This window comes from Apodemus sylvaticus, chromosome 2, assembly GCF_947179515.1.
Source record: "Apodemus sylvaticus chromosome 2, mApoSyl1.1, whole genome shotgun sequence".
Lineage (NCBI taxonomy): Eukaryota > Metazoa > Chordata > Mammalia > Rodentia > Muridae > Apodemus > Apodemus sylvaticus.
In genome coordinates, this window is record NC_067473.1 from 78250228 (window position 1) to 78268635 (window position 18408).

Below are 18408 nucleotides of genomic sequence, written 5' to 3' on the forward strand. Positions count from 1 at the left end.
GAGATTTTGAGATTTATTCTAGCATGCCATACAATGGGTTTTATTGGGAACTGCTAAAATATATAATTTTAGTAGGGATAGGTAAGCACAAAACATGGACACTGCTGAAAAAATATTGGCCATGCCAAAGTAACTGCCATAAAAGTTCACAGAATGTTTTAGAAGAGAACCAGAGGCTTTATAGGGGTTGGCGTTCTAGCGGGGCTTCAGCCAGACTCTTATTTTAAGGAAACACATAGTGGTTTCCAAGGAAAAGCATGCAGTTACTGTCTTTGAAGGGGCCAATCCTGCTAATTACTGTCGCTACATAAGGGAGGATCATGAATGTTTCACCATAAATATTTGATGAAACCACCTAATTAACAATTAGAGTTACAACAGCCACATTAAACCAGGTGTGGTTTAGGAAAAATACTTTGAGGGGAAATGGGGTTCTCTTCTGCACTAAAAGGCTAAAGATACAAGAGGAGCCATGCCAACTCACTCGGGCTGTGTTCTAGAAGATGCTCCATACATGGTTCTGTCGCCATGGAAACAGAACTAAGACAGCTGAATTGCTAGGCAATGCTAGGGACTTTCATCATATATGCAGTCCGTCACTGACTGAAAGCTCATTATGGTATGGAAACTCTACATCTCCTCCTTGGAGATGGTACTGCCTCTGTTACCCACCACTACCATTTTTTTCTAAGCTAAGATACTTGATTTTTTTTTTTTGTCATCGATTGTAGGATGCAAACCTTAAAATGCTCTTGCTCTGTGATCTTAATATTCAGAGCTCCACTTTCATTGTCTGATCTAAAATGGAGGGCTGTACTTGCTGCATAGATCACTGTGAAATATAATAGGGTGTTAGATACACCATGCCCAGTACCGGTCCTGCTGAATAACATCTGCCCTTTAGGAAGCATGGAGTGGGGAGCATGGAGTGGGGAGCACAGAGTGGGGAGCACGGAGTGGGGAAAGTGGCTCATGGGAAAGGAGCTTCTTATAAAAGTATAAAGACCTCAGCTCAGGCACAGTAGCTAGTGCCTGCAAGATGAGAGGTAAGGTGGGAGGTGGAGGCAGGAGACTCCTAGAAGTTCATGGGCCAGCTGTCCTGGTGTACAGTGTCAAACAAGAGGTCCGGTTTCAAAAAAAAAAAGAGAGAATACAGGGACTGACACTTGAGGTTGTCTTCTGACCTTATGTCTTATGCCTTATGTGCCTAATGCCACACACATGCCTTATGTGCCTAATGCCACACACACACACATACACACACACACACACAAATACACACATACACACACACACAGATGCACACACAGATACACAGACACACATAGAGACTCACACACACACAGACACATCATAAACAGAAAAGAATGAATGCATTTTGGACTTTGGGGTGATGGTCCGTGAGCAGCACCCCTCATTTTAGGATAGAATCTTTACTCCCAAAGAAAAGGAAAGGTAGGCACTTTCTGAACATGCATGGTACAAGAGCCCACTGGGCCTTTCACTAAGAACCTATAGTGAGCTATGCACTCTGAACCACTGATGTCCCATCGGCCTTAGGAGGCTCTTTCTGTAAATAGAGTCTACCAAGAACAAATTTAGCAGGTGCTACTGACAGGGCCACATTAAAAGCTGTGAACTGCCCAACTTTCAGGAAACCTGTTTAACTTCATTTAACACAACATTTTCTAATTTTAGTCCAGAGAAAGGAACTTTTTTTTTTCCTGACAAGATCTTCAGGGCCCTGTGGGGCGTTGTTATGGCTAAGGGCACAGTCGTGGAGCTGTTGAACTGTGTGCCCTTTAAGCCCTCAGAGACATTTTGACCTTGGTGCTTGGTGCGGTCCCAGCCTTAAGAATACCGGGTTGAATACAGGGTGCAATGTATTCACACCAGCTTCTGGATGCTTCTCCTTCAAACAATGACTTCCGGTGGGAGCAGTTCATTCTCGTTAGTACTGCAGACAAGAACTACAGCACAAGATTTTCACCTATAAACTTCAGTCCTAAGAATGTCTGACTGGCCAAATCTGAGCGGTGTTTCTGGAGAAGGCATAACATCTCCTGCTAGCAGCTCTCAGAGGCAAAGGCTGCCTTCTGCTTATTTCCTCAATGGTCAAACCTGAGCACTGGGCATGTGCCAAGGACCGTGGGGAAGGTGCTGCCAGCTAGGCACCGCTGAGAACGTGTGCTCCAGAGGCGCGTGCGCAGAAGAACCTGAATGCGGGGCTCCCTTCTTCAAGGCGGGTTCCATCACTGCCTAGGTTCACCTTGTGCGATCACCCCTCACCCTCTGCACTTTTGACCCACTTCCCTTTTAGAAAAGGGTATTTTGCGGTTGACCCTTTCCGAGTGCTTTGGTAAACTTCCCGCCACACCAGCTCTGGGTTCACCTTCCTGTGCTGACTTGCTTGGGCAGTGAGGCCACATTCATTTGTAAGCTTTTTTCGAAGTTCTGCATATGGTGAGCTATGCATCTCCAAATGTGTTTCCTTTTGTAGGAAAACTAGCTCTTTCGCCAGAGCCGGCTCAGGACACAGAGGACTGGCTCCTTGGCGGGCTGCCCCAGTGATAATCTGGAAGCAATCAGTGGAAGAAAAAGATAACACAGCTGTGATTTTCAAGGAGACAGGTCCTGGTTTTTCTACCTGCCAACCACGTTTCCTCTGAGGAGTTTTTCAGCAAATGCTGTAAAAGAGACCTTTTAATCTTGTTTCAAAAGCCTGGAATCCCAAGTCGTTCCAGATCTTGGGTAGAAAACAGGCCAGAAAGACATGCAGGGCTGAGGAGCTCAGGGTTTGTAAGTGTGTGTGTGGGGGGGCGGGGTATGGAGGTGGGGGTGGGGTAGGTGCAATGCCACCGAGAATAGAGTCGGCATCTTAGCTCTGCATGTGTTTTGAGAGGACTTGATGAATTTGGCCTCCAGTGTTCTCACCTGCAAGTAGGATATGATTTGGCATGGGGGTGGAGGTCACTGCAGAGGTTGACAAACATAAATCTGTCAGGGGATGATTTTCAGACATCTGCCTGGAGCCTTTGGAACCAGGGAGATACCTGCCCATGCATGGGAAGAGCTAAGCAGAATGGTTGCTCTGGAGACTGCTAGGCCAGGACAAAAGAGTGCACTAGTAATGTGAAGCTGAGAGGAGAGGAGGAGAATAGAGAGGATGGGAAGGAAGAGGAAAGAAGACAGGGTGTGTTAGGACCATCAGAGCTTGGCATCTAAAGGCTTGCTTTGTTTTTTTGTTTTTTGTTTTTTGTTTTTTTTGGGTTTTTTTGTTTTGTTTTGTTTTATTTTTTGAGTAAATGAAAGCTGCAGAGACATCTTCCCAGTCCCATGAATCATTCTTGCCATCATCTTGGTAGCAGCTGAGTGGCAAGGCCTGGGAAGTCGCACGGCTTCAGAAATGTGCTCAATCAGTACAGGACCTTTCATCTTTCTTCCTGTGTAACCAGCAGTCACTTCCTGGTGAAGATTTTGCAGCAGATGCCACAGCTGATATCATGGCTACACTTAAGAATATTTGCAAAAGCTACTTGCTGACTCAGTGGAGAAAGACCTGAAGTAGAAGGCAACTGGATACCAAGGGTTCCTCCAAGCCTCAGTAGCTTGGTTTTTATGATGGGGTAGCCAGGGACTGGAAGAGACATGGATCAGCAGGACAAACTGCGTGCTTTGCAAGTCAGAATACTGGAGTTCAGATCCCAGCAGCCAAGTAAAAGCCTGGGCATTAACCATATGCCAGCCTGTAATCCTGGCACAGTATGAGCAGAGACAGCAGCTTCCAGAGGCTTTGTGGCTACTATACAGAATGTCATAGAGCAGGATCCTGCTCTATCTTAGTCCTCTGACTAAGCACACATTTGCACGAACTAGTATACACACACACACACACACACACACACACACGTTTGAACTATGCCAGCCTGTTCCTCATTTTACAAAGTTGTTGAAGAATGGGTGTCCAGCCACCCAACATCAACAGTAAGCATGACTGTACCACTCGTGAAACGGCAGCTCCTTCAACTAAAATCCCATTTAAGACCCGTGTCTCTGGGCAGCGTACTGAGGGACTTAGCCTCCACAGTGACACTTAGCAGGAATACACAAGGGGCCTGGCGTTTGGAAAGGTTCATACTGTTTCCTTCCAACAGCATTTCTCTGGTGATGACGATTCACTTCCTGCCACCTGGGTCTGTGTTGTGGTTTCTTTCTGTGCCAGTGTAAACTGGCATCTTATACAGAAAAGACTGAGAGATGCTGTCACAGCACTCAGATGACCCATAGTCACGTGATTGGAAAAATCATGGTTGTTTTGGAAGAGATAGACTTTTGATTGTTGTTTCCCATGCAGTAAAGAACAAACAGCAGATTCTTTGCATTATTCTACCTAGGGAATCTACTTCAAATTTCAAAACACAGAATTTCAAGCATCAAAGCATAGTTGAATGGAAAGGAAGAGACACTGTCCTAAGCAGTTCTAAAGCAGCAAGCAGGGCTGATATGTTGTCTGCACGAGTGGAGGAGCCCAGGGGCAGAAAGTGGACGTGTGATTTTCAGTAAGCTTGTCTACTCTTTTTGGTGTTGGGGAATTGAACTCACAGCTTAGCTCATGCACCGAGTGTTTTGGTTCCCAGCTTATCTTTCCCTTTTACATGGTGTCAGTAGAATAAGTAGTATGTATGAATCACTTAGCATAGTGCATGACACATTAGTAAGTAGCAGTAGGTGTTTGTGCCAGTACAGAACACAGGGTATTCTGTATTCTTGGGCTGTAGGCACCACACTAGACCTCACTTCAGCTCTAGCATCAGGAGAGGGCCTGAGTCTCTATTTCTTAAGCTTCACATAGGATTCCTACATCTAACTAGACACACACAGTTGATGGCCACTCAGTATTGCAAACATTAGTCTCTCATGACAAGGCACAGTCAGCCATTAGCAGAGGAAGAATGGATACAGAATCTACTTAAGGTTCTTTAGGTCATTTTTTAAAAGTTTCAAGTACATTTCTAGAACTTTCCAGTAATATCATAAGAGTATTTCAAAGATTCCAATAAATCTATATATTTCCAGTGAATTATTTTCCAAATAAATAAAATTATCTAGTTTAAAAACCTACTGGACATTCTTAGTATTTGTCCCTAGGATTTATTTTTAATTTGGAATGGTTCTAAAATTCCTACCTACCACAATCTGTATTGCTTTGGTGTAAGTTCTCTGAGATGAAGTCCATTCCCTCAGGTTAAGTTATCACAGAAAGACTTTCAATTTGATACATGAACATTGTACACTTGATGCAACCAGTGTGCACTGGTCCAAGAACAGGCGGCAATAATGATGGCTCAGCAAACCAGATACAGATGTTCTAAAAGTGTCCATGCCAGAAAAAAGCGTATTTCAAAACCGAATAGATGTTATTTGTAAGAGCGTATGAAGCTCTAAGTCTCAGAATATGCTCGCTGTAACCCTTAAGAAGTGTGTAGGCTAACCTGAAAGTGTTCTGTATTTGTTTTAAAGAAATATATGGTCATGCACTCATGTCATCAACCTCACTGACTCTGATTCTGTCCCCTTGTACTAAGGTACCTGAAAGAACTGGATTCAGTGACCACATTGAGGGCCATGTTCTGGAAGAGCCTGAGGGGCAGTCAGCCCTTGGTTCAGGACCATGCTAGCGATCTCTTCAGAGTTCAATATTGGGCTCTTTGGAGAAACACAAGACACTATTCTAAATTCGAAGCAGCTCTATCGAGGAGGAGGACATTCAAGGTTCACAAAAATCCATTCGCTGGCTCTTTTGCAGACTAATAACACCTTGAAACCATTACGTGGGGAGGAAAAATGAAAAGTACCAGACTGTTCTCCAAACATCCTCCACTCAACAGATTGCAATTCTTTCCTAACATTCTTATCTGTGACATTTCATCGATGTAACTGAAGGAAGCCAGTGCATCTGCATGTTTAGTATGCTAATTCAATCGGTGAAGAGCTATTTGAGAGCATTCCGATCGTCTCTACTAGTATCTTTGTAGTAAGGGCCTAGAATATACTTCAAGCGCTGTTTTTTGTTTTTAACTATATGGGGATTAACAGATAAAACAAGCCAGTTTGCTCCTGGTAGTTAGTCCTTCAGTTCAGTTGCCCTTTGACCCCTTGTCTTTCTCTTTGACCACATTGTATGACAGACCTAAAAGGGGGGGCCTCTTTCTTCCATAGTCTACCCTTCTCAATCTAGGGACCAGCTCTTATATCCAGAGACGGAGATATATCCAAAAGGTCGGCGGAGCATACACTTTCAGCGTCTGTTTCTTCATCATCCCACTAGACGACCCTTTTAGGTGTTAAGCTCTGTGTTTGAGACAGGGTTAATTTACAAAAGTCTCTGGATATAAGAGCTGGGAAGGAAGCTAGACAGGGTGAAGTTTTATTCTCACGGAGAAAATTCTTTTATAGATTCTACTGAAAATTACATTTTTCTTTTTTTTTAAAGTCAAGTTGTGGGGGGCAAATGTATGTGTGCATATGGTGAATATGTGTATGTTTTCATGTGTGTTAACACATGTGTGTATGGATATGTGTGGAGGCCAGAGGCTGACTTTGGAAATCTTCCCTAATCAGTCATGAGCCCAGAGCTCACCAATTCAGTTAATCCAGCTAGCTAGATAGCTTTTTCCAGGGATTCCATGTTTCTACCTCCCCTGTGCAGCGTTGCCTGGGTGTTGGGGATCTAAATTCTGGTCCTTACACTTGCATGCTTGGCAAACACTTTACCCACTGAGCTATCCCCTCAGCTTTCTTTTAATTTAGACACAAAATGAAGGTCAGCACAGTCTAGAGAGGGTATACATGGATGATGAAGAAATAGTTTCCTTGTCAAAAATGAAGAAATTTGACAGCTGGGACTCTAAGAACCCTTGTCAGGGGTTCACATGCAGTGAAACTGGTGGCTACAGAAATGGAAGCCAACAGTATGGAAAGAAAATTATAAAACAGTGTATGTAGGAATATAGTAGCTCTGTCTTTTTCCCCATCAGGCTTCCTTCCCCCTGAGTTAGAGTCATGTCTGCATCCTGATGGCCTGTCTACAATGCAGGCCTCTTTCCAGATTATAGGAATATAAAGATGGTTCTACATAACAGAAATTCATATTCTAAAAGTTCTTCATGAAAACCAAGACCCAAGGACCAGTCCATGTAGTTGATATACCATACTGAGACAGAAAGCTGTGATGACCATGGACTCTCCAGAGAAGTAGACCTTAGCATGGCCATGCGTCAGCTGAGCAAGTTACTTAACCCTGTGACCCTTGTTCTACCCTTCGTATGATGGTGATGGTGACTTTGGTGATCTGAAAAGATGTGGAGAGCCTGGAAAGCAATGGGGAGCAGCCAGGCAGGGTGGAGGGTCCCACCCCATCCCTTAGCACCGGCACTGCTGGAGCCCTTCTTCATCTTCTTCTTGTTCACCATGCTCCTCTTTAGCATTGGCGCATGTGCTAAATGCACAGAGATGGCTACATGTTAGTTTTCCTCTTTTACCCTCTCCATCTTTCTGGCTTCTTCCCTTCATCTCACTACCCATTATTGCTTCCTTTCCATCTTCTCCTCTCTTCATCCCTCAACCATCATGAAGTCTTTGTTATTTATTGGCATCCCATCTCATACAGAGTGATTCATAGTAACTGTAGACCTTTACAAGAATATGACCCTCTCCCAGCAAGGTAGTGCACTGTATGTCTGTTCACACTGCACTCTTACTGCGTTTATGTATAGCTCCTTGCCAGGGGAGAGAGGTGGCAGAGATCAATGGGCAGGGGCCAGGGAACCCATCCTAGTGAGGAAGCTACTGCACATGTGCAGAGACCTTAAACCCCAGGGTGTGCATCATTGTTCTGTTGGGATTGAGTTACAAAAACACTCAAAAAATTATTAACAGCTTTTGAGACTGGGATTCCAGAGCACTACATCTCTCAGCGTGAGTCCTCTTTGGATTGTGGGATCCTGAGTCACATGTCTGTGAAACAGGTACAGACCAGAGCTCAGCATATGTGGAGTTAGTTATTAGTAGCTTCTCACCCCATTTTGGTTGTCAAACAATTCTTTAGTTGAAAGTGTGGAGATTAGATTCCATTCTGTTTGACAGAACTCATACAAACTAGGTAAATCTACTTACTAGTTGATTCATTTGTGGAAATGGGCGGAAGGACAATATGCTTTAATCAAGTGGTGAAAACCCAGACTGGTCTTCCACAGTGTCTATAGTAGTTTGGATGAATAATGTCTTCCATTTTCTCAGATATCTGAAGACTTGGTCCCTAGTTAGTGGCACTGTTTGGGGAAGTTTAGTTGGTACAGCTTTGCTAGAAGAACTATGTCATTGAGGGTTTGCTTTGGCATTTAAAACCTTGTGTCGTTTCCAGGTCATGCTCTCTGATTCCTGTTTGTCATTGAAGATGTGATCTCTCAGCTCCCTGCTCCTACCACCATGTCTGCCATGTATTATCATATGTTCCCTCTTCAATGGACTCTGATCTCTCAGGAACCATAAACCAGAGTAAATTCTTCCTTCTGTAATTTGCTTTGGTCATGATGCTCTAAAACAGCAACAGAAAAGTAGCTACCACCTTAAATACAGTCACCTACTCTTGATTTTCCTCTCACCACGTGGGCTGTTTCTCTCTGCCCCTCTGCTGGCTCCTACCCCCAAAAGCTGAATAAGCACTGGAGGTTTCTGCAGAACATTACTGATTCATCTTAATCTCAAATGATATTTTTTACACGGAAGTTCTAAAGAACGTTAAGGTCTTCAGTGGGACCCATGTATCCAAGCCTTGCAAACCTGGTCTCCAGCTCTGTGACCTTCTCTTGGTAGTTCAGATTCTTTCTATCTGGTTATCTAGCCTCATATCCACACAGATGTTTACTAGGGAACTCAAGTTTTCCAGCTACAATCAGAAAGGCTGCTCCATGATTCATTATATCTTTTTTCCCCCTAGCAATCATTCCGTTGCAGTGATCAGCTCTGCCATTCCCTAATGTATGGAGTAGACTAGCTAGAACTAGTTAGCTTTTCCCTTTTGTTCATTCTTCCATGAGGAATCAGCAAACTTGTCAATAATGCCATCTGAACGTATCCCTACAATGCCCACCTCTAACCCCCTCGTCCATACACCGTCATTTTCTCTAGTCCTAACTGCAGTGACCTTTCTGACTAACATAGTTGCTTCTGTTGTTCCCTTATAAGTCTTTCCCTACACAGTAGCTAGAGAACTATTAAAAATATTAGTCAAGCTATTAACAAGGTTTCTGATGATAGGAGATATCAAAGCCATTTTTTCCTCAGGTCATAAAATCTCCTAGGTATAGACTGTAAACTCCTCTAACCACCTCCATCTTACAGCATGCCTTGTCCCGTGTGCACTGTAAGCATGCTTTTAGCCACAACTGACTTCTCTTCATTCTTTTCCATGCCAATGCCACTTTAGCCCCCTTTATTTCTCCACTCGATGAAAGAAAGCCCCAGGTAAATAGAAGCAGCAGATAAGTACATAGGCATCATGTCCAGCTGGTTTGATCTGGCTTTGATTCTGAAATGCAGCGTGGACATAACCAAGCAAGCCATGTTCATTTCTTTCAAGTATGCTATGCATTAGTCTTTTTCAAAAGTTATAAAGTTAGGCTCCAAGAAATATTTCAAACCCGAGAATCTGCATTCTATCACGTACCGAGGAACAACTTGATGACCTGATTTATACACTGCAGTAAAACACGATGGGTTGCTTTGAAGGGAAGAGACCTGAACTGTATAGATCCAGTGTTTACCTGCAAGGTACATAGTTGTGTTTGATAACAAATAATGAAAAGTTTGCTAGCATGTAACTCGAGCATTACCATGGCCTGTGATGAGACGGCATCTGTCACCGGCATCTTATTTATCTCCACCCTTCCCATCTCTTGCACAATCTGACATTTCTGTTGTCCTTGCAATTAGATCCCCTGCGAGCTTTTCCTTCCTTTGTTCATTTGTCTGTTCACTGCGACCTCACATCCTGCTGAACAGGCTTGGAACAGTTAATCATGCAACTTTTAACATCTGTACACTCAGTGGAAGTAGTTTGACACCTCCTCGAGAGGGAAAAAACACAAGCAGAGATAGGAAAATTGTTTGAGTCCTACTTAGGGCAGATAAGAGGGTTCTCTGAGAACCAATTTGGACATAAATGGGTTTATATTGCATTTCCCTTTAAAGAGAAAGTCTGGTTTTGTTTAGACCCTGTATTAAATTTAGCATCTGTTCTCATAATCCATCAAACTTATTAGTTAAGAGATTAAAATATCAAAATAAGTGTTTCTGTTTGGAGGCATACTGTTTAAATAACTGTGGCACCCTTCACACATGTGGGCCTGTCCCTTATTTGCTTTTAGGATTTCCTAAAATCCAATCAGCTATCTGCTACCTTCATCGAGCCCCAAGGAATATAAAGAAGCAAGACAACTAAATGGAGCTGCCTTCCAGAACTACCGCTCCTCAGCCTAGGGACTCTCTTACTTTACACTTTCTTTTTAGTAAAATCCAATTGATAATTTTTTTCATTGTATATCCTGCTTTTGGTTGACCACAGAAAAGAACTGAGAGCCACAAAGCTATCAAGGCATCCCCAAACACAAAAGGGGTCTGATTACATTTCATTTGTCAATTTTAGTAAGGGGCAGACCTCACTCTTAAGGAATTTCAGATATCCTTTGCAAGAAAATAGCTTCCAAAATGACACAGATCGGTCCATGAATAAACACTGTATCTTTATGGTGCAGTCAAGTTTTCATTTGTTTTCCTTCTTTTTCATTAGGATCCCTTGACTGTCAAAATGCCTTTTGAGGGCTCTAATCAGCAGTAACAGTAGAGTAATAATTGTTGAGTACTTACTACCGACACAGGTCCTACCAAGCTGAGGCAGAGTCCATTGGCAACCTCACTCTCAGGAGGCACTTTGCTTTGGGATAGCTATTCTCAAATACTATCAGCATTAAGCATCTAGGGGGATTGTCCAGAACGCACACTGCTTCAGGAGTCGGGCATTTGTTTAGGAAGGGGCGTGCGTAGGCACTTGAAAATTCACAAAACACCTTTTGCAATATTGGGATATTGGGAACTCTCAGACTTCAACGTTTAGCTATGGTATAGTTAGTATTCCAGAGTGGCTCTATGCAAATATATTTATGACAAAGCCAGACAAAAGTTACACACGACGTGTACTCCTCCTGAGAGATATGTCCACCTTGTTCTTCAGCTATGGTGAGTAGCAAGCATTGGTGAGCAGTAGTGACTCAACTGTGACAGTCACCACCTGTAACGGGAAATATAAAAAAAGTGATCCACACTATCCTCTGCAAGGCCTTGTTCTCATCTCTGTGAACTCTCTGACCCGGACCTCTGAAATCTCTCCCCCCAGCTCGCTAAGTTCCTATGGCAGGTCGCTGCCGTGCCAGCCCCACACTTCCAAATTCCCGTGGCTGGCTGAGGTGTCCCACCACCACACCTTTTCTCTGGAACTCAGTTGAGTCGCCTCATGAAGGAAAACACCACACAATCTTAGTTTAGAATCAAAAGGCCACACAATCACTGGGTGCATCCTAATGTATAAGCTATTCTAAGTTAAATCCTCTGGTAATGGATCCCAATGGATCTGCCACTTGAACAGGGGGGCGGAAGTGGGGTGGTGTCTCTGCTACCTACATGTCGACTCCATCGTCCTTCCCAACCAAAAGGACAGACCCTTTTTCCTGCCTCTCCTCGTCCTCTCTCTGACCCGGAAGTCCGTGCCTACTACTTGCCTAGTGATTGTTCCCCTGAATTCTTTATTCATAAGGGGAAGGCTCTGCCACAACCACCCAGGGGAAGAGCAGTGATCCCAGCAGCCCTCTGATAGATTAATTCTAATCAGCACATTGGGCACTTTCTCTCTAGAAGGATCGATCTTTCTCAACTTACAGAACAGTGACACTTTTCAAGTCTATTAGCTGAAGCCACCTGTCCCTGAATTGTTAGCTTTCCCACAGCGTGTAGATCAGGTTATAATTGTGTTGGTGCTGGGTCACACACTGGGGGATCTGCTGGTGATTGTATTCCTACAAGTTTCCAGAGCGTACCCTCACACTGGCCTTCCAGCTGGTGCGGAGTGGCACTGGTGAGCAAAGTCTTTGAATTAAGGCTGTTCCTTTGGGGCTGGCTCTCTGCCAAAGGCTCCTGCACTGAGAAAACAGAGCCAGATTCAAAGTTAAACATTCATAAAAATCGGAACCGCAGCAATTTTGACTCATTGCCAATGCGTCCTCTTGTTTAACTCCCCTCTTCTCTCTCTCTCCCTCTCTCCCTTCTTCCCTCCCTCTCTCCCTCCCTCCCTTCCCCTTTCTCTTTCTGAAAAAGGCTTCCTAGAGTGAGATGTTTCATATATAGTCCGAGCCATGAAAGTAGCCTCTTTGCCACCGATAAAACTTTACTCTCCCCTCCCTCCCACAGTGTGGCCATTTCTACCCTCAGCGCTGATTGGTGTTCAACAGGAGGGAAAGGCATCAATACTCCCGGTGTACCTTCACAAGTAGGACTCACAATTTGTTGGGCCAGCACTTCCCATGTGGCTCTATTCAAGTCAAACTCATTCCGTGTGCACAGAGCACTATAGATGATGGCCTTGCAGAGCTGTTGTGTCTTCAGGACATGCTACCATGAAACACATTTCCTGTCACTTCCCTGGCTTAGCAGCAGCTGAGCTATGCCATGGGACCTCCCATCTTACCTGCAGAGTTAGGGCCACTTAAGAGTGAGTGTAGCCCACAATTCCCTACTTCGCCATGGCTTTCTAAGGACATCTGTAAATCATTGTGCTAAATGCAAAAGCACACTTATCACAGCCAGCCTCTTACTGGGGTCTGATATTTCCTGTTTTGAAGGTTTCCTTGGCATCCCACATTGTTGATGGAACACCAGCTGCTTTTAGTGGCTCAGATTTATAGGCCCTTTGATCAATTATCTTGCCATTTTACCCAATTTTTATGTAATTGAGGAGAAGATTAAACTATCTCCTATGTAAACACAAGGCTTAATTTTTGCCCCTGTTTTGCATGCTTAATTTGTTTTTCCAATGGGACCATTGATCTCTAATGCTATTAAATCCCATCAAGCTTTGTAACTGGACCAAAATCGAAATATTGTTCTTGACAGACTGAAAGTAAAGTATGACTTACCTAAGACTCACAGTCTTTGAAAATTCATTTAAATGTTAATACTATTGGCCTCTTTTAAAATAAGAGAGTGGAGCTAAAAGATCAAAAACAAACAAACAACAAACAAAACAGACATTATGTATCATGACACCATGACATGACAGTCACCAGCTAAAAGATGGGCTGACAGGAACAGTGGTTTCTTGATAGAAATCTCCCTCCCTCCCTCCTCTCTCTCTCTCTCTCTCTCTCTCTCTCTCTCTCTCTCTCTCTCTCATGTGTGTGTGTGTCTGTGTGTGTGTCTGTGTGTGCGTGTCTGTGTGTGTGTCTGTGTATGTGTCTGTGTCTGTGTGTGTGTCTGTGTGTCTGTGTCTGTGTGTGTCTGTGTGTCTGTGTCTGTGTGTCTGTGTGTGTCTGTGTGTGTCTGTGTGTATCTGTGTATCTGTGTGTGTGTCTGTGTGTGTCTGTGTGTCTCTGTGTGTGTCTGTGTCTCTGTGTGTCTGTGTGTGTCTGTGTGTGTGTGTCTGTGTGTCTGTGTCTGTGTCTGTGTGTCTCTGTGTGTCTGTGTGTCTGTGTGTGTATATGGAGGCTAGAGGTCACCCTCAGGTATTAGTCTTAGGTGCTGCCCCCACTACCCCTTTGGGTAAGGCCTCCCACTTGGCTTGGAACCTGTTGACTAAAGGCGGGCCAATCATGGAACTTTGGGACTCCAGCTGTTTTTTGCCTACCTAGCACTGAGATTGTAAGCGTGTGTCTGCATATATGTATATATGTATTACGTATTTATTCATTTATTTATTTGTTAAACAATTGAGCTGGCCTGATTATTATTTTACTGACTGAGCTATTTCCAAGTCGTGGTAGTAGAAATTCTAGGGCAATGGCTGTGGTTTGCACTGATCATTGAGAGACACATACCTACAAATGATTACAGTGCTTTGTCTAACATCCAAGCAGCTGGACCAATATCCAAGAGTGTTTATGGTGCAGTGACATTTGTACAACATGTATTGATAGAACAGAACAAGCATTTCTACACAAGTCTGGACACACTTCTGGTGACACCTCCTTGTTGCTTGTGCCTGCATGCTTGAAGATGGGCTGCTCACTACCTCGTGGGCTGGCCGGGTGCTCACTTGGCACAGGGCCCAGTCTGTCTCCTTGAAATCTCACCCATTTGCTTAATGACTGAATCAGCACTTGCTGAGCACGTTGCCTACCCTCTGCTGACTAGACATGGTTCTCACTGTGGTGGTGGTCCAGGTTAATTCCTTAACCTTTTTTACTATTGTTCCTTGCATGAGACTTACTGTTTTCTCTCCTTAATCACCTCTCTATTGCATGAAGACATAATATCACAAATAGACTGAATATCCATCTATGTGGTCCACATACCTGTGCTTGGTCTGTGTATGTTGTGTGTGTGTGTTGTATGTGGTGTGTGTGTTTGTGTGGTGTGTGTGGTATGGTGTGTGTGTGTGTGTGTCTTATATATAAGACATATCCTTCAGGCTGACTGCTCATATTTGTAATCTCAGAACTCAGGAACCTAAGAAGGAGGATGAGTTGAAAGCCAGCCTGTGTTACACTGCCAGTGCCAGGCCATCTGGGGCTATATAGATCCTGTTCCACTTGTAGACTAGAGCCTAGCATAATCGTCACCAGAGAGGCTTCATTCAGCAACTGATGGGAGCAGATGTAAAGACCCACAGCTAAATAGATAGAGTCAGTCCTGTGGAAGAGGGAGAGGAAGGATTGTAAGAGCCACTGGTGTCAAGGATACCACAAGAAAAATCCACAGAATCAACTAACCTGGTCTATGAGAACTGACAATATTGGAGTCTACAAGGGTCTAACCTAGGTCCTCTGCATATACGGTATGGTTGTGTAGCTTGGTCTTGTGGGATTCCTAACAGTGGGCACGCAGGCTATCTTTGACTCTGCCTGCTTTTTTGGAGACCCCTTTCCTCTGGCTGGGTTGCCACATCTAGCTTTGTTACAAGAGTGTGTACCTAGCCTTGTTGTGACTTGCTATGCTGTGTTTGGTTGATATCCCTGGGAGGTCTGCTTTTATGAGAAACAGAGGAGGGGTGAATTTGGAGGAAAGAGGAAGTGGGGAGGAGGGACTGGGAGAAGAAACTGTAGTATGGAATATGTATAGTATATGAGAAATAATTAATTAAAATAAATGTTTGACTTCATATTTTAATACTAAACTAAAAGAAAATTGTATATTTCTCAAAGGTGGGGAGAGAGAGAGAGAGAAAGAGAGAGAGAGAGAGAGAGAGAGAGAGAGAGAGACAGAGAGAGAGAGAGAGAAAGACTCTGTCTCTAACAAACAGAACAAACATTATTTTATAAAACAATGTCTCCTTTCAGGGAGCCAGAGGTAACATCCCTACTGTTAGTGCATTGTCTAGTGAGAACTGATGACACAAGCCATTATCTAACGTCCTGATATGCCACATGTTGTTCTGCCTCTTGCCTCTCTCCTGTTGTTCCTGCTCACTAACTACGTTCTAGGAAGACTATGCTTCATATGGACCTCATTGCCACCTTAGCCATTTACAGTGCGTGGAACGATGTCTTCCTGAAAGGTATGAGCACTTCAGACCTGCAATGCAACTTTACTTGGACAAAAAGTCATTGCAGATATAATTAACGATCTTGAGGAGATAGTATCCTGGATTGTTCAAATGTAATCTAAGTCTGTGGAACAAGCATCTGTATATGGGGATGGTGGAGGAAGATTTGGGCCAAAGGCAAAGGCCACGTGAAGATGGAGACAGACGGGAAACATGAGCTGCAATAAAGAATACTGTGAAATGTCACAGGATGCCCACCGCTACCTTCACAAGGAGGAGGTTCCCCCTCAGAGCACCAGAAGAGAGCATGGCCTGTCCCAAGCTTTGATGTGGACCTCTACCCTCCAAAGGCTCAGCATCTGCATTCTGAGCACGCAGGCTGATGACTGGTTTGTACTAGCTATACATCTGCCTGGCAAAAGGGACTCTGAGCTTGCGGCCTGCCTGGCTAGGCGGAGGGAGGCTCCTAAGCACTGACAGCCAACAAGTAGACAGTCCATCTTCCTGTCTCTGCACACCTCCTACCAAATCCTCCTAAGTCATCCAACCTACTTCCCTCTCCTACAGTCTCAGCTTAGCAATAATTTTGACATTTTTCTTTCTGTTTTTTTAGAATTTACTGTGTGTGTGTGTGTGTGTGTGTGTGTGTATGTGATTGCACAGTGCTCTGCTACACACATGGAAGTCAGAAGACAGCTGCAGGAACCAGTTCTTTCACCATGTGGATTTCAGGTATGGAATTCAGGTCATCAGGCACCTTACTGACTGAGCCATTGCTGGCCCTGAAATAAGCATTTTAGAAACGTTAAAACATATAGATCCACGACTTTGTGCTAACTGAATAGGATTATACAGACCACTCTGGACCCCTACTTGCTTTCCTCATTAGCTAACTCATCATAGACATCTCTCCATGTCAATAAAAGTAGCTACACATCATCATTTTAATAGCTGCCTGGTTTCCATTGTGTGGATTACTGTAATTTATTTAACCAATCTCCTATTGATGGATGCTAATGTCCCTCTTAAAATGGGATAGCCATTTTGACACATGGAGCCATAAATCTGGCCTTGCCGATATAGTGAGCTTGTTACCGATTTTGACTAGAACGCTGCACTTATTTTAACGTGGTAATCTTGTTTTGCAGGTTAGTTGTTAGCCTTTTTTGTTTTTAAATAGCAGGCTACTATTTTTAATTTTGATCCTGCCATTAATTAAAACTCTGATCTTTACTCGTATTCTAACTTGCCACATGTATTCTTTAAAGAATTCACTTGACATTTTTATACACGTGACTGTCCTCAGAGGTGGCCGTGACTTTGTTCTGCTTTGACACTGGTCTTCCTCATAAATATTTTCCCCATGCTCTTGATTTTTCCTTAAATATTTGAAATCTAATATTTCACATTTATCCCTGTTATTGTTAGGAAAATTATGTTTCCTCCTATTATTTTAATTTACTGTACCATAGCAGTCATCCACACCCAAGATGGAGGCATTTTGCTTTCTGTTCAGTCGGATGCTACGTTGACAATTCAAGGAGAGAACTGCATTGGGGTCACTCAGGAGTTCTGCTTCCTGGAAGATACTACATTCCATGGGGATAGCTTGTCTTCATCTCCCACATAAAACACGGGACTTTGTGGGCCATTCTTTTGTCCTACCCCCCTGTCATAATTATCACAGTGCCTGGTTGGTGTGCATATAGATGGTTCCCTACAGCTATTTGTTATTTTATTGAAGTGTCCCCAGGTCTTATGCTGGGGAGAGCTACATATCACTGTAGCAAACAGCCCTTGCCGTTGATTGTCTGTTCCATGTCCTGCTCTGGAAGCCATGCTCACCAGACTGTGTCCACTTGCCCTTTTCTCTGATAATGAAGAGTCAGGATGGGAAAGTTGTGTGCAGGAAGTGGACTATGTGTTGTCATTGACGAAGGGACACAAAACAGAAGGATGAATGGATAAAGCCATTTAGAAACCAGTGACTCTTTTTCACTAAATGTGTTTGGGGGCAGAGTTATTCAGACACAAGCTTGGGCGGAGGAGGGCCAGGCGGGTGAGGAGTGGCAAAGGGATTGGTCCTGTTCGCTGAAGAGTTTCAACCCGGTGAAGGAATGGGGCACTCTGTTGGAGAACAAAGGCAGCAGCTGCACACAGTCAGTCCACAGGAGCACCTCAGACACACAAACCTGCCGATGCTTGGTGAAGAGAGGGGAGAGCAGGGCTCCCCCAGGTCCTCAGGCAGCAGCCGGAACCTTGTGCATAGGTGACATGGCTCAATTCTGAGCAGGCCTCGTGGCTGGGGCTCCTCTTCAGCGAAGGCTGGCGAGAGGTGGGGAGACCATCCTAACCTGTTGCTCCAAGCCCAGGCATCTGTTTAAGCTCCAGTTGGAGCCCAGCAGATCTGGAACAACCAGAAGGGGGCACTAGAGGGCAGGGTGAGTGGCATGGGCCAGGTTCCAGGAAGCAGATTCTGAGATGGAAGCTGTACGCAGGAGATAAGGCTCTTGGGAAGGAGGACATTTGGAGAGGAAAATGTCAGGACACAGGATGAGTGGAGAGACAGTGCTGAGCTTTCTCTCTCTCTCTCTCTCTCT

The 18408-nt window shown here is 44.1% G+C and overlaps 1 pseudogene; it reads right to left on the reverse strand.

Moving 5' to 3' along the window:
* LOC127677925 (creatine kinase U-type, mitochondrial-like) overlaps positions 1-17408 on the reverse strand; it is a 33309-nt pseudogene extending 15901 nt beyond the window's left edge.
* Between the last annotated feature and the right edge of the window lie 1000 nt (positions 17409-18408).